The sequence below is a fragment of the Dermacentor variabilis genome, chromosome 5 (genome assembly GCF_050947875.1).
Source record: "Dermacentor variabilis isolate Ectoservices chromosome 5, ASM5094787v1, whole genome shotgun sequence".
Lineage (NCBI taxonomy): Eukaryota > Metazoa > Arthropoda > Arachnida > Ixodida > Ixodidae > Dermacentor > Dermacentor variabilis.
Genome location: NC_134572.1, coordinates 142,724,019 through 142,729,312, shown reverse-complemented (window position 1 = coordinate 142,729,312; position 5,294 = coordinate 142,724,019). Strand labels below are relative to the sequence as shown.

Here is a 5,294-nt window from a genome sequence, read left to right as displayed (position 1 = left end):
TCAGATTGTTTCCTCTGTTCACTGTCGATGCATGTGCCAGAGGTTCAGTGTATCTTCCTTTTTTGGGGTGGCGGCGTTATTCTGGATAGATAACTTGTATATTTTCGTCTCATAATGGGGCTCTAATTCTTAAGCAGTAGAACAATGCACATCCAATGCTCTGCAGAACTCTCTGTACGTGAAGATGTCATGAACCACCAAGGCAAAATTACATATTGGGAGAAATGTGGTGCAGATGCCAATGAAAAGTGGCTCTTTAACCCACCATGATAAAAATAAAAATTGCAGAGCAAATAGACCATTTGTACAGCTTTAGAGCAATGATTACACAAAACGTGATAAGCTCAAACGAGTAAACACTTGCCGCAATGCCAAAGTAGGCTGAGCGACATGCAGCATATATTGGCATTGAACATGTCTCGTAACCGTTATTTTTATTGTAAGCCCTCGCTGTCGCACCTTTCCCTCCGGCACTCCCTTTACTGAAACGTGGCGCTGTCTTTCCATTGGTGTCATGATGATAATGGTAACGGCAGCAGCAAGGCTGGTTAATCCTTGCCCCTTTGATTCCTGTGAGTTTAGTGGTAAAGAATATGGCACGTGCATACATACACCTGTGCTGCAAAATTTAACATTTGTGATTTTTCGGAGAGCTAATTTGTGTTGGGAAATTTCAAAGATGTGCACCATTGTTGCCTAATAACTAGAGTATTGGTGAGGTTGAAGACGGTGTATTGGTATAGAGGCTTGAAGTTTAATTGCACAACAATTTGACGGGAAACAAAGAAGAGAAATACACACAGCAGAACGCTCTGCTGTGTGTGTTACTCTTCTTTGTGTGCCGTCGAATGGTTGCGCTATCCAACTTCAAATACAGCATTGGGGTTCTTTGGTGCAGGACCGATGAAGTGTGAGCTAATTGACAACAACTAGTGCCTTGCCACACAATTATGGAAGTCTGAAGGTTTGCAAACAAAGCTTTGCTTTCAAAGCCACCTGCTTATGTAATAGAAGCACTGATTGAAAGAACCATCACACAAAAATAATGGTGAATTGAATGGCCTTTGAAAAGTGTAATTTGTATGTTGACACTAATGACATTATAGGTGCCACACCGAACTCGACAATTGTACTGGACAAAGCAGTTTGTTTCCTATGTGAAGCACAAGCTTCCATAACATGCTGTGCAGATAACCAAGCTCAGTTTGTTTTAATGTGGTACACAAGATACACTGTTATCTATTTTTGATTCTAAAGAAGTGCCAAACACCACCTCTTTTTCAAGGACGTCATGGGAATATTTGGCGAGACCTTTTTACAGCCCCTCATAATGGAAGTGTGGCCAGCCAGCTTTGCTGGGATGCCTTTATAGATTTCTGCTCCTGATCATTGTGTGCTATCAAGTTGCAGAAGTCTATGCAACTGGTGCAAGGCATTACGTGTTTCTATAGTCGGATACAACTTTAGGAGGCTGCGGAATCTGCACTTTAAGGCAGGTGAACACAAGCTTGCACCAATGGGCACGCACTCTAGACTGACATCGTGCCGCCGGACAGACTAATACCTGCTCGTTGGAGAGGGACTATTTCTTTAGACGTGGAGGCAATCAGCTGCTGCGCTTTGGTCATCTGGGCGGGGCCTCTCCTGTCTTCTGAAGTTTAATCCGGTTTAAAGGACGCTGCTTTTCATACAACACAAAAGGACAAAGTGTACGATTATTTGGCCTATGAAATGGATACATCAGAAGTGTGCTGTGCAAGGGCTTAAGATGTGTGAAATATAGTACATGCAATTATAAGACAATGTCAAAGAATATGTGGTATCGAACATGCATGTAATGGCACATTTGAATCGGGGAGTGTTGCAGTCATGCACAGTCTGTCGGCGATAGCATTATTAAGCTCCTGCTGTTTCCTGTCTTCATTGTGAATTACACACCGTTCATCTTGTGGCTAATGAACACGCACTGTATTCTTGCACATAGAAAGAACAAACAGCACAATGACGTGCATGCTGCATTAGTGTATTTTTTATTTACATGGCCCAAGAGTGGCACAGGTTGTCTTACGTTTTTGCCTATTTTGAAGTGACACCAAGTGCATGTTACAAGTCTCCTAATATGCACAGCACAATGTTTACTGCAATAATTTTATTCATGTTCTTGAATAATAAACAAAATATTAAACTGAAAGCTGCTTTATAAGGCGCCTTCTGTGGGCTGGACAGGAGAGCAGTGAGGGCACTGATACTACTGTAGCAGAGCAGCCCTCTGGACCTCTGCCACACTCTCAAGAGCACGTGCCTGGCGCTCGCCTACTTCCACCAGGCGGTTGAGTGCCTCCAGCAGCAGAATGTTTTGCTGAAAAAAAGTGTATTGGAATGAATCAGCCGCATACAAACCATTATTTACAAAGAAAAATGCTCGTTGCACTATTAGTACTAAGTGCCTTTAACTGTGGAAGCCTCTAGTGTAGTATGCATAATAAAACAATGTGTTGGGACAACGTTGCTTTATTTTTCATAAGCGGGGTTTTCTTTTTCAGAGCCAATTGTCATGTTGATTAGTGTGCCAGCAGCTGAGGTGGCCCCGCACCTTCACGAGTCTCTACTGTTAGCACCACAAACCTATTTTTGTTCACTGCAAAACAAATGCCTCACCCTAGAATCCTGCCTTATACGAGCTGATTGCATCCTACGCCTACAAACATCATATTTTTGTCCCATTACGCAATTTTCTACCATCCTCGGCTGTAGTTCTCTCTCCTTGACATCCACTCTGTCACGCTTATGTAATCACCTGTTATGAATTGGCAACAAGTGATCGAATACGTGCATGGCCTGCCTGCCGATTCCTTTTTTTTTTCTTAATCTCAACTAGCATATCAGTTGCCACGGTTTACTACGCCACTGTTTTCCTGCCTTAATGCTATCTCCAACAATTTTTGTTACTTCGCTTTCTGCACAGTCCTTGACATCTCAAGTTTCTTTGTTAACCTCCAGGTTTATGTCCCATATTGAATAACCGGTAGAATGTAATGTTTCTACACTTTTTTCAAGGATATCGGTAACGTGGCGATCACGATTCGGTAATGCCTTCTATGTGCTGTTCAACCCACGAAATTTTTGTATAAGTTTCCTGCTTTATATCAGTACCTGCTATTGATATTTCTCCTGGACAAATTTTACTCTTCCATAAATTTTGCGGGCTTAATGTCACTCATGAATTTCTGTTATCTCACCAAGTTAGTGAAGGTTACCTTCATCTTTTCCATATTTTCGCGGGCCCACTTGCATGTAAAAGCACAAACACTTATTGGTTCTCACTGCCTTCTTTAAACTGCTAGGCATTCAGTTCGTCACTACGAAAGTGACTTAATCCTTGCACTCTTATTATGCTAAATATGAAACAGTAGAAACATACTTATCTGCAGCTTGTCGATGTCTCCTTCACTGTGTTGGTAGCGAGATCCATCGTCGATACCACCTCCTTGTCGCATCGTAGCTATATAGGCTGTCTTCCTTTTGCACAGACTATGTAATATTCGTGACGTTCGCAGTCACGCAGAGTGAAGGAACTCTGCGCACTCGCAGAAGCAGTACCAGACAAGTTGTTTCTTCAGCACTGCGCCGTGAACAGTAGGTGCGCGTTGCGATCTGTAAAATCGCCGAAGCTATTGGCAGTATTTTGGGGTGCACGGAAAGATTGCTCACGGAGGAACAGAACTATCCAAGAAATAGTGGTCATCGTCGAGCCTGATCACTACGTCGCGCACTGCAAGCTCGTTGTACGAGTTTGTTTACAATGGGCGCCACCGATGCTTAGCCGCCATGCTCGCCCGGTGAATGGATTTGATGACGCCACCACAGCGTTCCCTCGTGGTATAATGCGAAGCGTGCTAAATTACAAATTAGTCTAACGCACCTTCAGTGTACATGTTGCAAGCTTTAAAATGCTTCTAAACCACGTTAAACTAACTAATAATATTGTACTAAATGCGTTTGTTTTATAACTCGCTTGTGCATGTAATGCACTCGGTGGAACGACAAACAAGTGAAAGAAGGCACGACCATGCACCGACGGTATGATCACGTGAGCCCCAGTTTGTCGACCGCCCAGAAGGCAACGCCCAAGGAATGATAGCCACCCAGAGTGAATATAGATAAACCAATGAAACTGGAGGCTTGTCGAAAGATAAACTGTGTCTCGGTACCATTCGTGCTTTCATCTTGGGGTGTCGCCAGAGCTCGTGAAGATACCGAGTTTCGCCAAACTCGGCGCATCGTGCATAGCACCCATAAGCCTGAAAAGGGGGCAAGAAGGAAATGCGAGTGGCGAAGCCGCCTTGAAGGCAAAAAGTAAATCCTTTGGTTTTACGCGCCGAAACTCTGATATGATAAGGAGGCAGGCCCTAGTGGGACACACCATAATAATATGTGGCGTCTAATATAATTTGATATATAACGTAATGGCGTCTATCCAATAGTATTGATCACCGGGAGTTCTGTTACGCGTGTGCAATGCGTGGTACGCGGTCGTGTTTTGTATTTTGGCCCCGTCGAAATTCGGCCGCGATGGCCATGCTTTGATACGGCGCCCTCGGGCTTAGCATCGCGTGTCACCGCCACACAACGTGACCACGTAAAATCGCTCGAAGTTCCCGCACCAGTTCGCCATGACGTCATGGATTATGACCAGGTTCGCTAGGCAGTGATGTAAAATTACCGTAAATTTAATGCCGTTAAAAACCATGAGAGTCTTTTTTTTTCAAAATTTTGGACAGACTGAAAAAAAAGAAATTCTAGCATCTCTTAGCTCACGGAGGTCTGTTGAACTGCAGAAAAGGGCACACGCAAATACGTCTTTATAAAAATTTTGGCACTATAAAGAATTTATATGCAACCTAACACGCTTTTTTTTTATTCGCTCGGTGATTCTTGGTAGCCTTCCGAATTATCGACTGCTGCCCTTCAAAGCTGTGAACATTTATGTTATTGCGGAGGCGAGACTGTGTGTACTGTGCATATTTGCGGTTGTTTAGTTTTTCTTTTTTAGATTGCGGACGGAGTGTGTTCGCCACGGGGTCAATTACCATATCCCGCAATGGTACAAACAAGGTCAAACACGTGCTTGCCTTTAGAGGTACGGAAAGCGGGAAAGGAGCAGTTGTAACTATACTGTCTTTTGTGACCCGCTTGACACTTTGGTAAACAATTGAAGAAGTGAAGACTACAAATTATCACTACAAATTTATCGTTGAAATTCGAGTGCCGACACGTAAGTGCGACGTTATGAA

The 5,294-nt window shown here is 43.4% G+C and overlaps 1 long non-coding RNA gene across 1 annotated transcript; it reads right to left on the bottom strand.

The window, feature by feature from the left end:
- Positions 1-2,009: 2,009 nt before the first annotated feature.
- LOC142581988 (uncharacterized) lies at positions 2,010-3,512 on the bottom strand. The gene is made up of 2 exons (XR_012828343.1): positions 3,422-3,512; positions 2,010-2,359 (listed from the first exon to the last, which is right to left on the bottom strand). It is a non-coding gene; the product is annotated as an uncharacterized LOC142581988 (long non-coding RNA).
- Positions 3,513-5,294: the final 1,782 nt, after the last annotated feature.